A 26,377-nucleotide genomic window follows, 5' to 3' on the forward strand; every position below is an offset into this window, starting at 1 on the left:
TCCTGTGATCATTCTTCTTCTGCTCAAGTCTGACCTGATTTGCTCTCCAGGACAACCATTGTCTTGAAACTTCTACTTCTTTTCTTCTTATTGGATCTCCTATTTCTTGAATCATATGTATTCTTCTTTCTTAAAGTATCATGGAAAGTAAATTTTAACATCTTTGTGTGAAAATGACTGTTTTACCCCCATGATATTTTCACTTGTTTTAGAATTATAGGCTGAAAATCAGTTTCCCTCAGAATTTTGAAGGCATTGAAGGCATTTGGGATCCAGAGTTACAGTTGAAAAACCTGATATCATTCTTATACCTTTCTCACAGTTTATGCCCTACAGTTCTATGAAGGGCTGCTGAAGTTCATTTGAAGATCTAAGAATCTTCTCTTTATTCCTTGTCTTCTGAAATTTTACACTGATATGTCGATCTTGTAAAATTTATTCTCTTGGGCATTCAATTGTCCTTTCAAACTGGAAACACATTTCCTGCAGTTTTGGAAAATTATCCTGTATTATTTATTTGACAATATATTTCATTCCATTTTCCAACTTGTCTTTTCCTGAAGCTCTAGTAAGATGGAAGAAAGACTTTGAATAATCTTCGAATTATTTTCTCTTTTTTCCATTGACTTTTTATTATAATGTCTGAATGATTATTTTGACTTTATCTTCATTTATTTAATAATTTTTCCAGGTGATTAATTTTATATATTCAAAAACTCTTTCATGTTTAAAAATTTTTAAATATCATCTTGTTCTTTTTTATGGATGTATGACTTTTCTTATCTTCTCACTTATGTTAATTAGATTTTTATTTTTATTTTTTATTTTCTTTTTCTTTCTTTCTCTCTCTCTCTCTCTCTCTTTCTTTCTTTCTTTCTTTCTTTCTTTCATCTTTTTGCCTTTTTCTAGGGCCGCTCCCACGGCATATGGAGATTCCCAGGCTAGGGGTCGAATCGGAGCCATAGCCACTGGCCTACGCCAGAGCCACAGCAACACAGGATCCGAGCCGCATCTGCAACCTACACCACAGCTCACGGCAACTCCGGATCGTTAACCCACTGAGCAAGGGCAGGGATCGAACCCACAACCTTATGGTTCCTAGTCAAATTTGTTAACCACTGCACCACAATGGGAACTCCCTAGATTTTTAAATGATTATTTTTCTCTGTATATTACCTGTGACTTCCAATTTCTTTCTTCTCCTTGTTACTTTATCTCTGACATTCATATTGAGTCTGACTCTCAATTTTGTTTGACTTGCATGATAGTTACAAAACAGTAGATTTCACATTATTAAAAAAAAAAAACACAGTAATTTTGGCTTGTTTCAAAAAATGGAAAGATATGGCCATACTGGGCTGTGTTTTTTCCCAGTGAGTAGAGACTGTTTATTTTAGATAGGATACATATTATAATACTATCCTGTTTTATCCATTTATCTCTCAGGTCCTATAGGCATTTAGGTAGACCACATTTTCTGTGCTTCTCTGTCAGTCATATGTCTCCAGTCCCCTCAGAAATTCATTAACTTATACCTCTAAACACAGTGCTTATCTTTGAAGATAATATTTTCTCTGTTTTTCTTTCATTAAATCCTCTCCTGACACCAAATCCTTTTGGAATGTAGTTGTTCTTTTAACAAGACAGTGAGAACAAGTTTTATGACCATTGCAATCCACCAAAGACAGGTTATTATTTGATATGTTCCAAAGATGCTCATTAGTAGAGATAATTTAGAGTGTTCTATCTTGTAAAGCTACTCTTGGATAAATTAAATAAAATTTAAAGCTTTAAGTTTCTCATGTATTATGTTGTGAAGTTTGAGTCAATTAATAGTTTCTAAAGATAGGGTTCTCTTTTTATATGTGGATATTGTGACTTAAATGTTGACAACTTAGTGTTTATAATACGGTAAATAAATTTTTCTTTAATTTTTTAATGAAAGAATTAATATAATTCAGTAAATGTCCATAATGATTAGTTAAAACAGTATGCCAAATCTTATGGGGAGAACACTTTGACTGATCTCACAGGAGCTTGATTTTGGTTCACTGACTCTTCATTCAACCACAGATATTTATTGAACACGTATTAGGTGTCAAGCACTCCTCATGGTGCTGTAAGTGATCCTCAATGATATAGGTAAAGTTTCTGTTTTCGGGGGCAATGTAGTGGGGAGAAAAATAGGTAGTAAACTATACAAGCAAATGTTTTTATTTATATAAATTCATGGCTTTAGGAAAAATCATTTTATATTTTGGAGACTCTGTATAAAATTAGAATGTTGAGCTTTAATTTTCTTTTATAACTATAAATTAATGCTCTGCCTTAAATTTTAATTTTTAAAAATTATTTAAGAGTCCTGATTAAGCATAAAGATAATATACAGTGGGAAAGATAATCTCTTGATGTGATTTGTCTGAGAAGGTATCTTGAGAAACAGAAGGGTCTCATAATGATTTTTTAAACTGCCTGAGACAATATGATAAAAATAGATTTATACTCCTCTAGGAATATTCTATATTTTTTGAAAATGTAAGAAACATATTATGTTCATTTTAACATAACTGTGTGCCTTTCATTCAACCATTCAATGCAGATATTTTAGCATCAATTACATGCTGAGCATTGGGAATAAGATTTAATAAGAGAGAAATATTTTGTCCTTATGAAATATACACGTTTAGATGGAAAGATTTTTTTCCATAAATGTATATAATTAAATAATGTTTCAGGAAATGGTAAATATTATAAGAAAAACAAAATAGGGTAGGAAATTAGAGAGCAACAGTGAAAGAGAGGGATTTATTTGACATAAAGTACCAGGAAGACCTCTCTGGGGAGGTAAAAATAAGGTTGGCAGATCAAATACAGGATGATTAATTACATTTGAATTTCAGATACATGACAAATGATTTTTTAGTGTAAGTATGTCCTACGCAATATTTGGGACATAATTGAGTATAAAATTCATGATTTACCTGAAACTCAAATTTAATTTGTGATCTTGTATTTTTATTTTCTAGTCTGGCAACCTTACATTTAAGACAAGACCTGAAAATAGTGAGGAAACTGTCTATATATGGTATCCAGAGGGATAGATTTTGAGATAAAAGAACCAGCAAGGACAAAGTCTTATGGTAGGAATTAGCAAGACTGTTCAAAAAACAGCAGGAAAACCAATATGGTTGAGTGGGATTGAGGAGGAAGTGAATGGCTGGCTCTGTTGGGGACAGAGGCAGAAGTCAGATCCTTTAAGCCATTGTAAATAATTTGGGTTTCACTTGATGGAAAGTTTTGGGTGTGGAAGGATGACATCTAACTTAAATTTAAAGAGACCACTTGACTGCTATATGAATAGATTGTGTAAGGGCAAGAGATGAAGCAGTAAGCCTTGTTGGGAAGCTAATGAAACAGACCATGGCAGAGACGATGGTTTGGAACGCAGCCTTAGGTGTGGGGATGGTGCATAGCCATCTCAGTTGGGTTATATGTTAAAGGAAGAGCCATAGGACTTGCTGGTGAGTTTGTGGGGTATGTGAGAAAGATGAATCAGGAATGTTTTCATCGTTTTGGGCCTGAACAACAGGATAACTGATCCTAAGCAAGATTTATGACAATTAAAAGGAAGTAAACTAAATGTACTTAAATAGTTGTTTATTGAAACACATATGAACATACCCTCACCCCCTTGCACATTCCCTGCCAGGGTTATCAAATCAACTTTCTGTTTTAATGCATCATTATCATCACTTTCATGTGCATCTGATACCAGGCAATATCTATTATTCAGTTAACTATGATGTAGGTACTATTATTATAATCATTCTCATATTAGAGATGAGGAAAATGAAGCCCACAGAGATTAAATAACTTGCCCCAAGGGATACAGCTAGGAAATGATGAAGTATGGCTCTGAAGTCAACCTGGTAGGCTCCAGAACACTTTCAAATAACAGCTGAGTTTTGCAAAAACAAAGAAAAGAAAAATAAATGATATTTTGAGTCATTCTAAATATAGAAGAATTTATCCAACCTTTAGATTTCTATTCAAAGTTCCCCCCCCAAACCTTAAAATTTTAAACAATAAAAGTAAGGAATAAGTGTTAAAAATGAAACCATACTAAGTGATTAAAGCAGAAGATTTGGCAAATAAAGGATCAGGTCCTTATTCTTGGATGGGAAGGCTGAAATTATAAAGAAGTCAGTTTTTCAAGTTAATTTATAGTTCAGTTCCCATCAAAATCATATATAATACATGCACAACACATACTCTTATACACATATGTGTACATATATATGCACACATACACACGTGTAAAAAAGCATATGTGTTATTGGTGTTATTTCAGTAAATCATGAAACAGATAAACCACAATCTATAAGAAAGCAAAAATATAAAATACTGTAAATAAAAAGTATTCTGAGAAATAGTGGAAATTGTAAGAGAGACTAATTTTCCTCAGATCTATTCACATATACATGAAAATGCTGATCATATAAAAAGACTACCAAGATCTGTGTTTACTGATGAAAGCAAGGTCAAGAACTAGGAAAATTATAATATTTGGTTTGTAAAAAAGCAGAAGACAAGGTTGTATATTCATATTCACTCTGAAATGATACTTTTGTTTGAAACTCTGAGAGAGTATACAGAACACTCATAAAAGTTGTATTTGTGTGAGAGACAGAGATAGTGGAAGGTTTTCCAGTATATTGCCTTCATATTGAACAATATGAATGTATCACCAATTCAAAATTTTAAGAAATAATATTAACATGCTGTATTTTGGAAACTGAAAGGCAATTACTTCTGTGGTGAAAGAGGCATGCTTTGAGCCTTGACCATACAAAATTTGCCTAGTTTTACTATAAAGCTTCCTTGGTTAGGAAGCATATGGTTTTAATCAAATAAATCTCTGGATGAATTTTATAAGTCTTTCATCACCTATTGATTCTGAAGAAAAAAATCCTTTTGACATCATAGTCTATGTTTGGTCCAATTCCATATTACTAGCTTGATTTCCTTTCTCATAGTCTCTGAAGCAATTTTGCTTCCACGCCTGAGCAGGGTTTCAGTTCAGAGATAAAACAGAAAAATTATTAGCTAAATCTGATGCATTATTTATTCTGTTCTGCTGCTTCTTCTCTGAATCTATGGTTTGGTGTTCAATTTATTTTTTTAAAAAGGAATATAAATATTTCTAGTCTCAAAGCTTTGAACACTGAGTTTGTGATGGTTTTACAGGTTTAATCATTTTTTTTCTACTCTATAATGAGCTGCAAAATAAGTTTGAATAGGTTTTTAACAAACTTGATCATATTGTTCTCCTCCAGAGCCATTATATTTTGCATAATTCTCTCTGTAATTCTGATAGCCTGCTAGTGTCTGTCATTTATTCAGGACAGTTTCCCTTTCATACATTTTCATTAACAATGTACTTTTTATCTTATACCCGTCTCATTTTAGTTTGTCAATGCTTTATTTAGCAGAATTTGGGGGTTATATAATTTTTCTTATTTATTTTCACTTCTCTTTTGTGTTCAATAAAAGCTGATAGTTTGGGAGGTAATTGTTATTTTTAATCATTTGCAACATTACAGCATCACCATTAGAGTTATTTCTTTCCTTGAATAACAGAGAAGTTCATTTTTTATTGTGTTCCAGACCATTCTTTCATATAGGGCTTCTTTTCCTTCAACTCCATTTCCAACATGGTAGCTCATAATGCTTCTAAATTTCATATGGTAGCTCATATTACTTCCTGAAAGCTGAAAGTATTTATGAGACTTAGGAAAAACTCTAAATAGTTGAATAAATTGACATAGAGAACTATTCCTTTTAAGGAAGTAAGTTCTACAGTTCATTTCATCTACCGATGGCATTATAAGTCTCCTCTGCTTAATATCAGAAATAACCCAAAATGTTTTTAGATGTTGTAACATAAAATGCCTTTTTAAGGCCTCTCTTTGCTGTGGGAAATATAGAATCCCTGTGGTTTTTATCTTGCTTAGATACTATGAGGATTATAATGAAGTAAGGCTTTACAAACTATGCTTTTCTGAGAAATTTGACCCTATTGAAAGAAAACATAGTGAGGCCATTTAAGAAAATCCTCATGGTGTTCGGATTTGGACTATGTGGTTGCCGTAAAAGAGATATATAAAGAATGGTGTGACTGGAGTTCCCATCGTGATGCAGCAGAAATGAATCCAACTAGGAACCATGAGGTTGCGGGTTTGATCCTGGCTTCGCTCAGTGGGTTAAGGATCTGGCATTGCCATGAGCTGTGGCATAGGTCGCAGACGTGGCTCAGATCCGGCAATGCTGTGGCTGTGGCTTAGGCTGGCAGCTGCAGCTTCGATTAGACCCCTAGCTTGGGAACCTCCATATGCTGTGGGCGCGGCTCTCAAAAGACCAAAAAAGAATGGTGTGAGTATTAGAGGCATCTCTCCTACATTGGAGAGTGATGTCAGGTGAGGCTTTGCAGAGAAGGTGACCTGAATGGATCATAAAAGGCAGTGGAGGAGGTTGTTGGGTGAAGAAGGTATGAAGGGCAGTGATGTATATACAAAGGAAAGTACTCTATATAAAAACTTGGAAGTGTGAAACAGTCTAGTACTTTTCAGCGAATGGATGTAAATATGATGAGTACTGGGAAGAATAATTAAAGATGAATGAATTCAGCCACATAAGAGACAAATCAAAGAGGTCTTTGTGGTCCACTCTAAAGAATTTTTAAAGTATTTTTGTAATCCTTTTTTGATAAATAAAAATCATAGTAAATTTGCATGAGTTTTAAATTAGGATTTATAGTGTCCTAGAGAAACAACTAACTCTGTATTAGAGTCTGCAACTTAGACCCTAGTAAAAGCATAGATTCATCAATTCAAAGTCATCTCCCCTTGAGTATCAACTTTCTCACCTTCCATTTACTTCTCCAATTATAATATAGCTCTGATTTCACCATATCATCACAATCATTTAGGTTACTGTTACGGACTAAATGCTCATGTCCCCCCACCTACATATATTGAAATCCTAATTCTCAATGTTATGGATTAGGAAGCAGAACCATTGGGAGGTAATCAGGTCATGAGAGTGGAGCCCTCATGAATGAGATTTGTGCTTTTTATAAGAAAAGACATGAGAGGGTTTGCTTCTTCTCTCTGCTCTTCTCCGTTTGAAGAAGCAAGAAGATAGTCATCTGCAAACCAAGAAGAGGGCCCACATCAGAATTCAACCTTCCTAGCCTCCAGAACTCTGAAAAATATGTTTGGTGGGCCAATCTTTCATAATTTGTCATAACTAAACTGACTAAGAGAGTCACCAATGACCTTTAATTTCTTTTTAATATAATGATTTTTATTTTTTTCCATTATGCTGATTTACAGTGTTCTGTCAATTTTCTACTGGACAGCATGGTGACCCAGTTACACATACATCTATACATTCTTTTTAAATTAAACACATATATTTCAGCTCTGTTCTTATTCGGTCATATGGGAGCATTTACCATTATATGCCACTACCTTCTTTAAACTCTTTCTTCCTATTATGTCTTCCCAAATTCCCGATGACTTTCCTGATGTACCTGTGTCTGTGGTCCCTCATTTCAGTCTACTTTGAGAAGCCCTATTCTATTGAGACTTTTAATTTTGATCTTCTTGGGGTTCTAGATCTTTCTCTCTTTTCACCATGCCCACTCTATTGTGACACATTTATTTATTTCCATGATTTTAATTACAGTTAATACTTGAATGCAAATGACCTCCAAATCTTTATCTCCATCCAAAATTTCCCTCTTGAGGTTCAGATTATCATATTTCTATACACGTTTCTACTTTGACATTCAGTAGTGAAGCTAAGCATGATCAAACACAAAGTCAATGTCATCATTTTCCTTCTTGTATCTATTCCTGTTTTTTTTTTTTTTTTTTTTTTTTTTTTTGTGGATGTTATGTTCCTCTACTCAGCTGTTCAAGCCTAAAAACTGCATTCTGTCTAAGATTCGTTTTCTTAGGCTCCACAGTTGTGCCTATTAATTGTACCTCCTAAATATTTTCTAATTTCTTTGTGTCTTTTAATTCCCACTTGGCTGTTAGCCAAGTCCAGGCCACCAAAAATTCTAGCCTGGCTTCTTCTCCATCTCCATTAAGTGCCCAGTGGTTTTATAAAAACATGACCTAATCATGTCTCTCTCATGATTCCTCCAATGGTTCCAGATTTTCTCTGTGATAATGTCCATTCTTCACCCTAAAAGTATTTGTCAAATGCATTTTAATTGCCTGTTTCATTGGGCATTTATTCCACTGGACTATAAATTATTGTTTATAGAATAGAAACATAATAAGATAATATTCTGTGTACAATGGTAGTGATGGATATAGACCAGTCTACTAGTCAATGCATGTATATTCAAACTGATATATTTTCTCAACTGCAGTGGTTTTTGTAGATAGAAGACTTGAGCCTGTAGTCTTTACCCTCTCTAATTTTATTGTCTGGCAGGGAGCAAGGCAACTAGTAAGGCATGAATTAAACAAAAGCATTTCAGCAATAAATTATGTAGCGTAGCTTATAAATTAAGAGATAAAGAGAGAGAAATCCAAGCTAAGATATTTGAAGAAATTTTACCAGTGATATAATTGGAGTTAGATTTTAGAAAATAAGACCTTTCATGTTTGAGTACATGAAAGAAGAATAGAACCTAATTTACGAAAGGAGAATAATGTATAAATATTAGAAACCAAAATACTAAAATAAATCCTTTTTTAGGGTAAACAACCATATCAATGAACTTGCAGAAACTTTAACCTTGATGGGGGTTTGAACTGCCTTAGAGAAACAAGGTAGCATTTATTGGTAAACATTTCTCCCTGGTAGCTGTTATTTAACACGGTTGCTAGCGGTGGTTAGGGGCAGCTAATGCAACCAGTGTCTGGGTTTTGACCTCTTTGTAGACTGCATTAGTTCATTGAGCCAAAACCATGCCTGCTTCATACTCAGCCTGCTCTATTGTGAGGGCATGTCTCCTCAGAGGTAAGGTGCTGGTTGAAAAGACATGGGCAAATATGTGGGTTGAGTATTTGTCTTCTGACTCTATAGAGGATCTCTCTGGTTCTGTCCTGTTAATAACTTAGGGCCCTATGATTTAAGCCTTCTGTTGTCAACTATCGCAAGTCAGGAATAGATGTACTTACTTTTCCCTGAGAAATGTCATGTGCTAGTAGGTGATTGTGTGGACTGAATATATACTTTTCCATCCTTAATCATATGTTGAATCCTCACCTCAGTACTCCAGAATGTTGACTATATTTGGAGACAAGTTCTTTAAATAGGTAGAGTGGATATGAAGTCATTAGATGGAACCCTAACTCAGTATGACTGGTATCTTTATAGGAAGAGGAACTTCGACAGGTAAAGAAGGAAGACCATGTGAAGGCACAAGGAGAACACAGCCATCTTCAAGCCAGGGAAAGCGGGCTCAGAAAAAATCCGATCCTCCTAACACCCTGGCTGCGGATTTCGAGGCTGCACAATTGTGAGAAATACATTTCTATTTTTTATGCACAGACTTGTGGTATTTTGTTAGGGCAGTCCTAGAAAACTGATAGCGGTGATGAAGAGTGGAGGTTTATCTTTAAGCATGTCTCTAACCAATAGCTAGGATAAGGCTCTTGCTATACATCTTTGGGATAATAACCTTAAAATAACTTTAAAATGAATATATTGAATCACATTCAATGAATAATATTAATTTTTAGGGTCAATAAAATAAGAATGTGATTTTTAATAATAATTTATAGTTTCACATGAACTTTCAGATGCTGCTTTGCTGAAGGACCATTAACAGAGTAAAATACATCCTAATATAAGTAATGTGAGGTTCTTATATGTTTATATATATGTTATTATATAATCTGGTATAATCTTGAATTCCTTTTTCAAAAAGAGATCAGAAAAATGCTGTTTGAAGTAGATAAAAGCCATAGATGATAAAGTTCTTTATGTTACCCATGGATGTTAAATGGATTGTACAGTAATGTGAAAGTGCCAATCCTATATTTAGGTTGAAAGTCATTTCCATTTAAAGATCCTATTTTCTCTTCCTCATATGTTTTTTTTTAAACTCCCATTTGCTGAATTCTCATGCTACATGTCAATTTCCACCACATATTGTGAAGTTACACAAAAATTCATTTGGCCAATCCTGAGACATACAAATGTGAAAGGCCATTTTTTTGTTGGTTTTTTTTTTTGTTTGTTTGTTTGTTTTGTTTTTTTTGGAGGGGGGTTAAAGGGAGTTTTTTGAAACAGATTAATTTTAAGATTTTGATCATTCAGAATGAGTTTGGCCTTTAAGAAATGCTTTATCTTGAAATAATTTGGATTGGAAAGAGCAAATATGTGGCCTTTGGAAAGAGATTCCCTCATCTTGAAGATGGGCCCTGGCTCATGTGTGGTGCTGTCCCAGTAGCCTCACCAATAGTATTCCTCCTGTGGAGACGTGCACCAGCAACTGTGAAATACTGTCCATGGGGGATGGCACCTCAGATGCTCTTCCTGTGTCCAAGTTACCCAAAGCAGTTCAGTTCTTCCCCCTGTAGCCTACGCAGGGCTTTCTGACTTTTGGCCAATTTTCTCTAACATTACCTCTGGCAAGAGTTCTCCCTACAATTTCCATTTTACACACAAGACAGTTTGGATGAGTTATTCTTGTGGAAATGAAGGCATGTAGAGTCACATACTACACAACATACGGATCATCAGGGTGCCTAGGTCAAATGTTACGGTATAAGCATTGTCCTGTGAACCAGGGAACAAGTACCTAGGGACTGGCTGGACAAAATTGGGATGAGGAGGGAGGAACACTTCTCATATAGTTTCCAAGTGACAGTAGCCCCTGAGGGACTTAGAACTGAGCTTGATACAATTTGCATATTTACTTTTGTTAGTGTTAATGTAGGTTTTTTCTTTCCTTCTTTTGCTTTCTCACTTGCTTTCGCTTAATCTCTTCTTTCTCCAAAAATGTAGTAGGTACTCATAGTAGTAAATAATTATGAAAACAGAGAGTACAGAGTGGAAAATACACCCATTTCTACGTATCTATGCCTATCTTTTTATCTTGCTAAATCTATCATTGATCATCAATTTATATTATAATTTGCCTCAAACTAAATATATCTAGTTTTGTTTATTTTATTTTATTTTATTTTATTTTATTTTAATTTTTAGGGCCACACCCATGGCATAGGGAGGTTGCCAGGCTAGGGGTCGAATCTGAGCTACAGCTGCCAGCCTACCCCACAGCCACAGCAACATGGGATCTGAGCTGTGTCTGTAACCTACACCACAGCTCATGGAAGCACAGGATCCCCAGCCCACTGAGTGAGGCCAGGGATTGAACCTGAAACCTCATGGTTCCTAGTTGGATTTGTTTTCACTGTGCCACAATGGGAACGCCATATCTAGTTTTATATTATGATGTCTAAAATGTGTTATAAGCATTTGACATTTTATTAAATCTTTGGGCATCAGATACTTAATTATCAAGTATTTTTTTGTTATTTGATCACTTTTTACTATGAAATAATTGTTTAATTTTGTTTTGTTTTGCTATTATAATTAACTCTGAATAATGTACATGTTGTAACAATAACATGAGTACTTGAAAAATTCAGTTCTTGAACAGTGACTGGCAGATGTCCAGATATGACTGCGTAGGAACTTTAGTGGGACAAGTCTGAGACATGGTATCAACTCCAGAGTTTCCCTGTGGGATTAGCTGAAGCTTACCTTAAACTTTACCTACAATTGCACCCCTGCTTTGCTTCCTCTCTTTTTCTGCTCCTGTTTCTTCCACTTGCTGACCACTTTCCCTTGGGAGCATTTCCTTAATCAATCACTTGCGATAAATCCTCGTCTTGTGGTCTACTTATGAATAACTTGATGTAAGACATCTTTTTATAAGTCTTTGATTATTCTCACAAGATAATGCCTTAGAAATTTTCATTTCTGGGTGTATACCTTTCTTAAGTGTTTGACAGATAGCACTAAATTATTGTCTAGAAAAGTCATATAGAATTAAGTTGCAGCCATCAATGCATGCATGCTCTTTCCAGTGCATCCTCTGGAGTATTATTGATAATTGCTATTTGAATAAATCTTTGTCTTGTTGCTAAGTGAAGAATATTTCATTGATATAATTATTTGGGGTCTCTTCAGTGAACAGTTTATGAAAAGAATTTTGTCAAACTCTTTCGTACTTGTGTATGGCTACAGTATCATTCTTCTGGCTATTCCTCAGAGCATTGGGCACTGGGCCAGCTCCCTTTCTCACAAATTTTACCTTTTACAGAGGTAGAGGTGGACCCCTAGTGGCCATATTTGTGCTTTGTAAAGACCTGATCCCTGCCACAGATGATGGAACTTGGAGTAGGTACCTGAGTGACTTGGGCCCATCAAATTCTCTCTTTTGTGATTATAAAACTGGGATTTAAAGCCAGAAATTCTAAAAATCCAAGGGACTAAAAAAAAATCTCAGTGGGTACGGCAGACATACCAAAAAAACCCATAAGAGAATACTATGAACAATTATATGCCAACAAATTTGACAACCTAGAAGAAATGGACAACTTTCTAGAGACTTACAGCCCACCAAAACTGAATCAGGAAGAAATAGATCAACTGAACAGACTGATCACTAGAAATTAATACAACCCTACAAACGAAAGTCCAGTACCAGATGGCTGGACCAAACATACAAAGGAGAACTTATACCCATCCTTCTTAAACTTTTCCAAAATGTTGAAGAAGAAGGAACACTCCCAAAGATATTTTATATGCCACCATCACCCTAAGGCCAAAATCAGACAAAGATACCACCAAAATGGGAAACTATAGGCCAATATCTTTGATGAATATAGACACAAAAATGCTCAACAAAATTTTAGCCAACCAAATATAACATCATATAAAAAATATCATACACCACAAACAGGTGGGATTCATCCCAGGTTCACAAGGATAGTTCAACATACACAGGTCAATCAACATCATACACCACATCAAGAAAAGAAAAGAAAAGTCAAAAACCACATGATCATCTCAATAGATGCAGAAAAAGCATTTGACAAAGTCCAACATCCATTCATGATAAAAAACTCTTGCCAAAGTGGGTATAGAGGGAAGATAACTTGACATAATAAAAGCCAATGATGACAAATCCACAGCAAATATAATACTCAATGGAGAAAAGCTGAAAGCCTTCCTGCTAAAATCTGGAATAAGACAAGGATGCCCACTCTCACCGCTTTTATTCAACATAGCATTGGAAGTCCTAGCCACAGCAATCCATCAAACAAAAGAAATAAAAAGTATCCAAATTGGGAGAGAAGAGGTAAAATTGTCACTGTTTGCAGATGACATGATACTATATATAGAAAACCCTAAGACCTCCACACAAAAACTATTGGAACTGATCAACACATTCAGCCAGGTAGGTAGGATACAAGATTAACATTCAGAAATGGGTTGCATTTCTGTATACTAACAATACGTAGAGACATTTTGCAGTAGAGGAAATATTCTCACAAACATGAAATAATGCTCAACCTAATTTGTAATCAGGAAAAGGAAAATTAAACATAATAACATTTCACTCACCAGAATACCTATAATTTATGTCTGGTTGTACTAAATATTGATAAGCATATTGAGCAATAACTCTCATGGGCTGCATTTGGAGTGTATACTGTAACAAATTCTTCGAAAAACTATTTGAAATTATCTTCAACATTTTAACATTTCCACCAAAAAAATCTCAAAAATTTTACTTCTGTGTATATATACCTTACAGAAACTTGCACATGTGCATACATGAAATCATGCACATAATGATCCTGAGCAGTTTTGTAATAGCAAAGCAATGTGAGCAGCCTAAATGCTCATCAGCAGTCAGATGGGTAATTATATTCCTAGTGTATTCATATATTGGTGTGTTATTGGAATTAAAATCATAGATATGTGCATTAGCATGCCTGAATCTCAAAGGTAGTACTTAGTAGAAAGAGAAAAATCACAGATTACATACGATAAATGTCAGTTCAAAGTCAGAAAAATACATATATGTATTCATGCATAATACATAAAACTAGAAAAAAGAAAAATAATAATTAAAATTAAGAATTAGAATTGTAGTTAAATCTACCTGGGGAAGAGGAAGATGATGAAATTAGGAAGGACATGCAGGGGTGCTCACATTTAATGGTAATATATAGTTTCAGAATTTGAGTGGTAGGTTCATTGGTTTAGTTTTATTATTATTTTTGTAACTATACAAAATGCTGTATATACTAGTACATATGTCCATATTCATATGTATATATTTTATAATAAACAGATGAATTTGGGATGTGGCAAACAATGGATGACATAAACAGACACTACAGAGACATTGCTACTACTCAGGGCACTAAATAGCAGTAATAGTTGTGAGCTGAGGTTTACTCCTTTAGAGATCTTTGCCTTAAAATTATAGAAACAATTTTAAAACTTATAATATTATTTTAAAAATCCATTTTCCTGAGAATATATATATTTAGATTATGGCATTTGTTTACTTATTCATTGAACAATGAATTTTTTTGAGAACCTCATGTTAGTTACTATGCTAGATGCAGTATATAGTATAGGAAACTCTATCCAATATTCTGTGACAATCTATATGGGAAAAGAATCTGGAAAAGAAATGATGTGTGTATATCTATAACTGAATCACCTTGTCATATAGCAGAAATGATCACAACAATGTAAATCAACCATACTTCAATAAAGCTTAAAAAAGATGGAATGGGTAATGACAAATGAAATAATAGATATATGTCAAGGGCTGACAACTATTATGAAAAAAATTAACAAGCTTGTCTTCTGAGTAAATAACTATAAAATTGAACAAAACATATGAAGTAACTGTTTTCAATTATTGAGCAAAAGGCAATATAGGACTATGTCCTTCATATAAGATAAGTCCACATGGTCCCAGTGATTGAGCAAAATTTCTCTGGATTTCTACCTATTGTAGAGTAGCAAGATGGAGACCACATAAAAGAGTGTGCTGAACTTCTGGGTTGAGAAAGTAGAGGATCAAAGCTCCAAGCTGCTGAATCAGTTGCAGTTTGTGGGGCAGTATATCTAACAAAAGGTACCCAAAGAGAGGAGTAATCCAGAAGTCTGTGTGGGAGTTTCTCATATATAAATGGCCAAGCATTGAGGTGCACATATGCTTGATGAATAGCTGAGTGATGAAAGAGATCAGCTGATATTAGAGGTCCTTAAGTTCTGGAAGATATTGGAGTTCCAGCACAGTTATAGTGGAGAGACCATGCTAAGCAGCTGTAGCTTTCAGACCTTAGAATATTCACACTTCATGGAAATTGTCACAACTTATAGTAATGGGGGCCCCACAGTTTTACATTCAAAACCAAAAGAAATATGCTGCAATAAATAATAGAATCACATCTGATAGAATCAAAAAATAATAACCACTTGCCAGAAAAAAATGTCACCCCTTAAAAGGATGAAGTCATAATTTATGCACCCTAAATCCCTTATCCATAATCTAACATATACAATAAAAATTACTAGACTTGAGGAAAAAAATGGGAATATATCACTCATAGTCAAGAAAAATAGATAATCAAAACTAAATACATGAATTTTCAGACAAAGATTTTAAAGTACTATTATGTATATATTTAAGGATTTAAAGGAAAATATGGTTGTAATGAATAAACAGCTAGGGAATCTCAAAAGGGAATTAAAAACTCTAAAAAAGTGAAAAATTTAGAGCTAAAAGTACAGTAGCTGAAAAGAAAAAAAATATTGCATAGGAAATCATCAGTGAACTTCAAATTTGATCACTAGGATTTATCCAATATGAAGAAGAGAATGACGATTAAAATAATGAACAGGATGTCCGTGACCTATGGGGTATACTGAATAGTTAAATATATATGTAACCAGAAAAGAGGGAGAGGAAATAGATAATAGAGCAGAAAGAACATAAAGAAATAATGGCCAAAATTTCCCCGGTAGGGTGAAAATGATAAAGTTAGGCAATCAAGGAGCTCAACAAATCCCAAACAGAGTAACACAAAGAAAACAACATCTAGAAATATGATATTTAAACTATTAGAAACCTGAGATAAAGGGGAAATCTTGAAAATAGCCAGAGAGAAAATTATCCTTTACTTACAAAATGATGGCAAACTTCTCATCACATAGAGTAAAAGAAATAATGGGGTGAACTTTTAAAGTGTTGAGAGGAAAAAAAAAAAAAAACAAAACAAAAACCACCACCACCTGTCAACTAAAATACTCTACCCATGAAAAATATTCTTCAAGAATAAAGGAAAATGAAGACATTTTCAGTTAAGTAAAACATAAACAATTCATTTCCAGCTTAACTGCACTATAAGAAATGCTAAGGCAAATTCTTTACACTTGAGGAAAATGACATCAAGAGGAAACTTCAGTCTATAGCAAGTAATGAAGAAGAGTATCATACGTGGAAAACATATGAATAAATATATAGGGCTATAAATTTTCTTTTATTTTCTTAAATTCTTAAAGACAGAGGACAGTTTTAAGCAAAAATTATACCATGTGGGACTTACAGAATCTATAGATATGAAATATGTGTAATATTTATGATAAGCATAAAGGTAGGGAGTAAAAGGAACCACAATGTTGGAAATGTATCATGTTTTATATGAAGTCAAACAATATTAACTCAAAATAGATTATGATAAATAAGTGATACATATTGTAAATCCTAAAACAATCACAAAAAAAAAAGAAAAAAAGAAAAAAGAAAGGAAATACAAAGAAGTATAGCCCAAAAGTCACTAAAGGAATCTAAATACTAATAATATTTGGTTACCCACAAAGAAGGCAGGAAAAGAGAAATGGAGGCACAAAACCCAATAGGACAAAAAGATAAATAGCAAATGGTAGATCCAAATCCAATCATATCAACAATAACGTTAAATGAAAACGGACTAAACCTCCAATTTAAAGACACAGGTTGTCAGACTGGGTAAAAACCAGGAACTATCTCTGTGTTTTCTACAAGAGAGATAATTGGTTTAAATTAACAACTTAAATAGCATTATTCTGTTGTTCAGTCTCTGCTTTCAAGATGATCCCTTAAAGTTTAAATCATCTTTACCCTTAGCTATATTAATGATGATTTCAAAAGTTATGCCTCTAACTTCATCTTCTTTTTGTGCTATACTTCCAAATGCTCACTTCTATTTAAGTCTTTTGTCACCTCAGAAGGGACATTCCTAAGGTGACTTAGTCGTTCTCCCTACAAAACAAATTTCCTTCATCCATTTTCCCTTCTCTGCTAATGGAATAGCCATTTTTTGCTAATTGCCTAGGCTCCAAAACCTTGAAGTCAGCTTAGATTCTATCATCTTTTAATAACTAAATCACACTACATTTTTTTTCCCCAAAATGCCTCTTTCTACTGACATATCGTTTAGGTCATCATCACCTGATATATTGTGTAGAGTGGCTAGAAAGTGTTTAAGCAGAGAAGGTAGATTTCACCTGTATGTGCTGCTTCAATTTCTGCACACATTTTTACAATTTTACTCATGTTCTTCACTTCTTTTCTATGTTAATTGATGAAGTCATGTTTAATTGACTTAATTGATTTCTGTTGCATTTCAAACTTATGGACTTTGTAGTTATTTGATATGAGAACTTAAAAATGTTATGTACTGTGGAAAAACATTTTAATATCATTAAAAGAAACACAAATGTATCTTCCCATTGTACCTAAAAACTACATTGCTTAAATTTATAAACTTTTAGAGGTATGTTTTTGTACTCTGCTTTTAAAATTAACATTTTTCATTTCTGTTGAAAAGTCTTGAATTTGGGAGGGATGATGCTAGCAAAATGATGGCTTAGAAATTTTTAATGGTTGTCACTCATCACAAACATCCATTTGCACAGCATTCCATGCACAAACACCTTCCTAAGAGCCAAGGATTCCAGATAAGGTATTACAGCACCTGGAAGCACAGAAATAAGAAAAAGATGCATGGAGAAGGGTAGGAATAATAAATTCACCTACCCCATCATCCATCCCCCCCCCCCCAAATGGGCACCCTTTCCCCACCAGAGACATACATTGTCCTGGTAAAGAAAAAGAATGAAGTGAGCCTCAGCTTCACCTCTGACTGTACAGCTAACTAGCTGGCTCCTGCACCAGGCTGATTTCCACTGCCCAAGGACGCTCCCTGTAGGCGCCTATAAACCCAGGCCCCTAAGTTCACCTGGTGCCTGTCAGCTCCATTGGCCTCGGGAAGCTCCTACAGCTCCAGGTATCTTCCCCATTGCTGAGCTGCCAATAGACTTCTGCAAACCCAGGTGCCGCCTTACCCTGGGAACCTGCTGGATCCAGATCCTGAGTGGATCTCATAGTCCCCAGTCTCCCAGTAAGCCCTCAGGAACCCAGGTTCCTGGCTGGGTGCCACTTAGGAAATTGAGATGATGCAAAATGAATAGATTTGATATTTTCTCAGGGAAGTATCCCCTCATCTTAGATTTAAATTATTTATAGGGAATAAAGTAGTCTCCAATTATTTTACAACAGTTAAAGCCTCTTATTTAAAATTAATAATATATATTGTATTTTCTTTAATCTATGTTTTTCAAATATTTTATTTCTGGAAACTCATGAAATTCTTAATCATAGGTGGTTGAAAGCAGCATCTTGGATTTATTCTGTTGTTTTTTTTTTTTTCACTTTTTTTCTGAGCTCAAGGTGTGCTTTATCTGTTTGCTTATTTGAACATATCTACAGTGGTACATTAAGGGAATTCTCAGCAACTGGTCTGCAATTGCAGAGTTTCTAGACTTTGAAAGAGAAGCCTTATCCACTATTTATCCTGGGCTTTATTGTGGAGAATCTGTCTTTCTACAAAACGTTTTGCAAAAGTTTGCCACATTCTTTCTTCTCCCACTTTCCTCTCCTTCCTTCTCCTCATTTTTCTTTTTCTTCTTTGTAATGAAAGCAATGCAGTTTATAAGGACTATTCTTGCCTGCTCTTTATCTGGCTAGAAAATGAAAAAAAGTTACACTATTGCTGCCAAAATATTTGAGCTTAGTGGTCCTTTCTGTCCAGTACAGCAAGCATAGCCCTTGGATTAAGACCCAAGAGTTTTGAATCTCAGCTCTGGTGTAAGCCACCCCCACCACATGAGGGTAGGATAATTACCTTCTGACAAATTTGGGATCAAGGATATTCTTACAATCTGGAACATTGGAAATTCGTCTGTAAATGTGTGCTCTGCATTTTCCTGAATGATCTTGTTGGATTTCCCTTATATATGGGAGAGTTACATGGGACAAAAAGCCAACCTCTCATGGTAAGGTAAGAGGAACCAAGGAAAGGGACTTAGTGTGAGTTGACTCTAATGTTTTATCCAGTGAGTAGCCCTTTTCTGGAGGGGCTTGTGGACCCAACAAGAGCCTGAATGAGAAGGAAGGACTCTGGATGCAGAGTCAGGGTCTAGTTTGTTTTTCAGTTTTCAACTGAAGGCAAAGCATGGTCCATTTAAAGACAGTCTTTATAGGGCCATGTCTTAAACATATCTGAGAATAGCGTTCCCTTTTCCACACAAGATCCAGGTCTCTAATGCATATTTTTGATTTTATAGGACTCCTGTAGACAGGGAGTTCTTTCTTTGTGTTCCCCTCCAATTAGATTTAAATTGTAAGATATAACTTTCCAAAGCAAAATAGCAGGAATATAAACTAGAGCTAGAGCTAGAGATTAACGTGGGAGGAGAGGGCTTGGAAAGAAAACAAAGGGAAGAGCTAAGGTTAAAAATCAACATCCTATGCTAAAAAGGAAAGAACCCAGAGCAAAGAACCTAAGTCTCAGTTCTCTCCACTTCTCTGTCACACCACCAGGTTGATTCTTACATCGCAGCTGCCAAGTTCCTTGTGGCTGAGCTGCTCTTCCTGCGGAAAAATCTTTGCATTTAAGAATGAATCTTTGAACAATAATATATGCTCTTTTTTTTGAGTTATGTTATTGCTTTTATGTAATGGGGAACTGAGTGCCATTAATTCACTTCTGGATAGAAGAGTTATTAATACCAAACACGATTCTGGTTTTTTATTTATGACCACTTTTCTTTTAACTCTACACTGGAATGAACTCAGTGCTGCATTTCAGGTATTGATTTGGAATCTGAAAGTCTAATTTATCATCTTAATCAGAATCTAGGGTGTTTAGACAGCACTTGGCTTTCCCCTGTGGAATGTCACTGTGTGGCTGTCCTCCAGCATCTCTCTTCTTTTTCTTTCCTTGCCTTTCTTTGGGTGTTTAACAGCTCCCTCAGGGCATTGCCAATTATTTATGACATACTTCTCCTTGTAAGATCTAGTTGGAAAACCTGTTCCTATGGAAACTGCTGTTTTCAAACAGGATGGTTCCAACTTCAAAACAATATCATCAAATATGCAACAGCACATAGATCTTTTAATGGCAAGCGTATTCTAATGATTTGTACAACCAAATCTGAAAACCCGAACATAAAAAAAAAAAGTACAAAATGTGTGGAAAGCCCACCTGATTGGGTGGGACATGAGGTGATTATCTGAAGAAAACTTCTGGGAATTAGTTTGACTAGACTCAATTAGGGAAGTCTGGTAAGAAGATCTAGGTTTTGCAGTTCTGTTTAGCAGAGACCTGTGGCCCTCATGAACTAGGTTTAACAGAGGTGATCCAAACCTAGGTTTTAACATTTCTCTGTTTTTAGTACAGTCTTTAACATTAAACCCCTACTGAAATCTATTCATTCAAAGCCCTGTTCTTCACTGGCAGCTCAGCACCAAACACTACATTTTCTATCCAGAGTATTTATTAGCTTATTACCCAGCCAGGGTTTGTTTTCTTTGTCCCACTGTTCATTCATTTCAGTGCTCAGGAAATGAAGGGCACTGTTACCACTGAGTGATACTCTTACAGAGAGCTTTGTTTATCAGGTCACTAAGGCAAAATCACACTACCTATATCCTTGACCGGTATTTTTTCTTTTGTTTGTTGAGAGACAGCCATTTTCTCTCGCTGCATTCAAATCCAAATTTTGCTAGTTACCATGGCAATATTTTTGAAGTCAGTATCACTCTCATGTTCCACCATGACCTATTATGATATAGCTTGGATTTGTTGTAGACTTCATTTGTCCATCAATCATACTGGAGAATTCTGAGGGGGAGGCGATGGAGGGAGGGGAGAGAGAGGGAGAGGAGAATTATAATATTGCACAAGAGTGTGAAAACAAGCCTATATAACTTCAGACTAGCATGTTGTGTTGAAAGGAACAAGTTATTCTTTTAATCCTTATTCAGTTGTAATGTGATATAAATCCAGGCACAAATTATTAAGCCCATTATCAGGGCTATGCTTGTTCCTTGATTTGAAGCCAAGATACTACCCAAGATATGTGTGAATACTTAGGAAGAAAAACATCATGTTCAGATTAAAGATGTGATGTTAACGTCCCTGCTGAGAAGTTCACGTTTAAAGACTTTGGTGGGCTCACTCCAGGTCCTGATTCATGATTAGAAGCTTCTACTTTAATGTGCATGATTTCTGATTGAGGGCTAGAAACATATGAGTCTCTGGGAGACAGATGGCACAAAATGGAAAGCTTTTTGTGAGACTGTTTATACCTGTACCCTGATTCCTGGTCAAAAGGCCAATATCCAGGTTTAGATTAGAAGGAATCTAGTTATATGTGGTCAGACTATGTTTCATCTTTATTCTGATGCTTTAATTTTCGCTATCAACTCTATAGAACTTCACACAGCTCTGCACTTCCCTGAACACTAAAGCATTATTTGTGTTAATTTGTAAAACTCACAACATTTGTGTTAATTTGTAATAGCTACATTATTTTGTAGCTTGGATAAACATCAACCACATAGTATACGGACTTTAAATGAGACTGATATTGGTTCTTGGAAGGTAAAAATCTTAATCTTTTTATGTATAGATTGTAGATATGCATATATTAGATCAACAAATATAAAGTAAATATGTGGTAAAATTTTATGGGAGAGTGACAAAAAAAAAAAAAAAAAAAAAAAAAAAAAAAAAGGCCAAAATAACTCTTTAGGGAAATGTTCATGAAAAAAGGCTGAGAAACCCTTATTCAGTGCAAGACCCAGATGGCTTTATTGACCTGACCAATTTCTACAGCTAGTTAATGCATATACAGCTCTTGTTCTCAAATCTCTAGACTTCCTCACAAAATATCTAAATGTATTCAGCAAACATCTAGTATGAGTCTATGCTGTGTTACAAACTGTACTGAAATTTGAGACACAAAGCCAAAAATGTCATAGTCCCTAACTTCAAGGAAATGCTGAAAAGTTTCTGGTGATTACAGAAAAATGTGGAAAGAGCGATGATGGCAGGAAAGCAGCATATAGAACCCTTGCTCTCTCTAGTATTATGGAAGAATTAATTAAATTCGTATGTTGATTTAATATGATTTCTATAAGCCTGACATTGGTTTCCAATATGAAATTGTTCCTTAGGAAATACATTATGTACTTTGTTAAGGTGTAGCAGAAAGAACATTAGACTTAGAATCAGACAATTTGGACTTGGTTTTTGTCTTTCGTAATCATCCAGATAGTTTTTGGTTGGCTGTGAATATGCTCATGAATTTGAAACGTTCAGTTTTCTCATTTATTGATGTCACAAAACTTCTTTGAGAATTAAATCTAATAAAAAGTATTTATTCAATCCTAAGGAGGCACTTGGGTATTCCTCTGGCAACTAAAATAGGAACATAAATCAGGTGTGTTGCCGTAAACCTTGGGGCCTGACTTTTAGTAAGAAGGGGATGGATCGTTCTGTTTCATCAGCTAAATTTCCCCTACTTGTGCTCTGAGGCCCAGGACATACTCCTTGGAGATATGTTTTTCATCTCAAGGGGATTTGTCAGTGGGATTTCAAAAGCCCAATCATCTTTGCTGATTCTGACGGTGAAGAAAGTCTTGCATGTTAATCACTAACTTCACGTGAGATCCTGTGGGGAGGAATGTGACCCTGTTGGGTGCAGTCAGGTCAATGAAAGCTGGAAAAACAAGAGGGAACTAAAGGCTCACACTCAAGTGATCTGTTTAGTAACTAGGGGCTCTAGATTTTGCAGAAGACTTACTGTAAAGGAATAAATGAAGACCATTTAAATGAGAACAGACAGAGGCTATTGCCTCAGAGCTTACTCTTTCAAGGGAGTCACTTGGTTTGGTAGAAACTCAAAGACAGGCTGGGGGATAGAAAAGCATTATAGTAAAACAGGCAAAGGGGACTTTAGTTTTGTCTGATTAGAGGTTATTGGCACAGGAGGTGGGCAGATTAGAAGCATGTCATCTATATGGTTGGTTTAGGGATCCTATTTGGCTTTGATTGGTTCTAATTTGGAAGGAGGAAAAATTTGGGAAACTGGAAGTCATTGACTAAGTCCTGACATTTTGGGGCCAATAATTATTACAGAAGTTGTGGTGTGGCTTCCTGAACTGGTTGCTGTAGAAGTTGTGAGTCAGAATTTTGCTGTCATATACAGTCTGGTCACCATTCATTTATATATTTGGTCTCTCGGCTGGTATGCACATTCCCCTGCTACAGGTAACATATTAAGCTGTTATCAGTCACTTAAAAAAGTATGTGACTAAAACCTCCTTGGAACACTTTTAAGAAATGAGTTGGCCAGGAAAAATAAAAGAAAGGCCTAGCCTGAGTGTTTCAATAAATCTGGGAATAACTATGACATGAATTTCCTGAGTTATCTGGAACTTGTACAGCTTCCTCACATCTATTTCCCCCAAGGTGATTAGAACTAAAAGTTTAAAATGAAAAGATCTCATGTACTTATTTCCCCCAACATCCAGTAAAAGAGCAGTTGGGAGGGTTGTGTCATTATTTACAGCAGCCCTGGGAAGCAGGGAAGTAGATAGAGAAACTCTCGGGTGAGATTTAAAAGCTGACTGAACCAAAAGGGTACAAAAGGGAATGTTTATACACTGCTGGTGGGAATGTAAATTGGTGGAGCTACTATGAAAGACAGTATGGAAGCTCCTCAAAAATTAAAAATGGAACCACCGTATGATTCAGCAATTCCACTTTTGTGTATACATTTGAAGGAAATGATGTCACTTTTTTGAAGACATATCTGCACCCCCACATTCAATGTAACATTATTTACAATAGCCAAGTCATGGGAACAATCTGAGCATCTATCAACAGATGAATGGATAAAGAAAATGTGGTGTATATGTATAATGGAAGACTATTCAACCCTAAAAGGAAGGAAATCCTGCTACTTATGACACCATGGATGAAACTTGAGGGAATTATGCTAAATAAAGTAAGTCAGATGGAGAAAGAGAAATGCTGAATAATCTCATTTACATGTGGCATCTAAAAAACTGAACTCATAAAAATAGAGAGTTGAACTGTGCTTGCCAGGGGCAGGGGTGGTGGAGGGGGAAATAGGTGAAGGTGGTCAAAGGGTACAGCTTAGAGTGATATCAAGTGTAAAATACAAAAAAAAATTAAATAAAACTGGTTGAATCCCTGGAGCCAGGGTAGAGAAATTAGGGAAGAGGAAAGGAAAATTAGTATTTGTTGAAGACTTGTTTTGTGTTATTATGTCGGAACTTAACACATACCTCCTACAGTGTTCACAAACCAACTGAAAGATAAATCGTATCCCAATTTTACAGAAGGGTAAAAATGAGACAGAGAGAGTAAATGAGTCAGTGAGGGTAAAAATGAGACAGAGTAAATGAGTCAGTGAGGGTAAATGAGTTGTCAGACCCCAGAAATTGTAAATGTAAGATCTAGTATTATTACTGTCAATATCAGTATGACTTTACTATCCCAGGAGATTCTTTCCTGAGGATATAAAAGTTGTAAATAACTAGTACTCATTCCAGAAATTTCCTGAGAGATTCATTAACTCTTCATTAGCAAGTGTCAGTGGACTATTAACTTCCTAACATGCTTTGAACCTTCTTCTCAGAACCCTCACCTTGCTCTTCCTACCACTCCTAAATTATTATACCAGGATCTTTACTCAGTCCTAATCAAGTCTCCTCCACCCCTGTCCAAGCACCCATTGAAAAACCTGCCTTAAACCAGACTTCAGAATCTCAGTGAATCCCACCTTGCTTCTTTCTTTTCAAGACTCTTAGTAGAGTTAATGGACTCTTACTGCAATAGGGTACAAATTCCACTTTATCTTACCTGTTTGATTTCTTCATCAATGTTCCTTCAACATATCTGCGGAGCTAAATTATATAAATCTTCCCCCTTCCATGCTTCACTGATACATCCTTTATTGATACACTTTCTTTGTTTACCTCTACCTTTTTCGTCATGTGAATTCACTTAGATGTGCCCACAATGACACACAGACACATACTCGGACAAACAGGCATATACATACACAGAGTCAAAATCCTCATCTGCATCTCAGTATAACTTCATTTCTGAAAGTCCCATGTCATTTCGCTCTCTTTTTTCTGGTTAATGTGGGTGAAGTCAAACAGCAGTGGACCCTTCATTTTGCAATAATCCATCTGAGAGATTATTACAAAATACATATAATCTCTTTTTTTTAATCTGTGATAGAACAGAATAAAATGTTATGACATAATGACATCCAAGGAGCAAAGAGGTATTCCCATACATCTATTCTTACTATTCTTTCTGAGGACAAAATAAATGTGTATACTGAGGTTAACAGTGGAGGGAAGTGAAGAAAGTAGTAAGTCTTAAAGAGCAAGTGCTAGTTGAACCTAAAAAGGACTTTTCAACTTAGTCCATGAATGGCTTGAAGACCAGATCCAGGTGAGACAGAATGGGAATAAAAAGCAGCAGGGGAAGAAAAAAAAGTGACATGATTGTTATCTTAATTTTGATGTTTTATGAAATACATGTAACAGCCCCCATTCTGTTGTCTGGAACCCGTATTCTCAATTATGAAGAGTGGGAAATAGATTGGAAGTTTTGGGGAAGTTAGAAACTATAGTTAAATGTTGGATTAGAACCATGAAAATTATTGGGTGATGAAAGGTTTCAGAAGGCTAAAGGCAGTTTTTGAGGAAATTGAAGGTGTAAACCAAAGTGAAAGTTTCTATATTTCAATAAAACCTACAGTGCTACAGGCTGCATATCTTCGTAAAGTCAGACAAATTAGCCATAGCCTTCAGGCAACAGTGGGTTACTACTTACACAAAAGAAATAGAATATTTACCTCTCTGGGGGCA

The 26,377-nt window shown here is 35.3% G+C and overlaps 1 long non-coding RNA gene across 3 annotated transcripts in view; it reads left to right on the plus strand.

Moving 5' to 3' along the window:
* The window catches only part of LOC106509856 (uncharacterized), a 967,706-nt gene that overhangs the window by 248,864 nt on the left and 692,465 nt on the right, over nucleotides 1–26,377 (plus strand). For all 3 annotated transcript variants that reach the window (XR_014842303.1, XR_014842304.1, XR_014842305.1), the window contains exon 2: nucleotides 9,403–9,544. This is a non-coding gene — a long non-coding RNA (uncharacterized LOC106509856). The remainder of the gene's footprint in view (nucleotides 1–9,402; nucleotides 9,545–26,377) is intronic.

Source organism: Sus scrofa, chromosome 3 (assembly GCF_054392235.1).
Source record: "Sus scrofa isolate SSC_HxYL_T2T_F1_AM1 chromosome 3, Sscrofa_HxYL_maternal_Yorkshire_Landrace_v2.0, whole genome shotgun sequence".
Taxonomy (NCBI): domain Eukaryota; kingdom Metazoa; phylum Chordata; class Mammalia; order Artiodactyla; family Suidae; genus Sus; species Sus scrofa.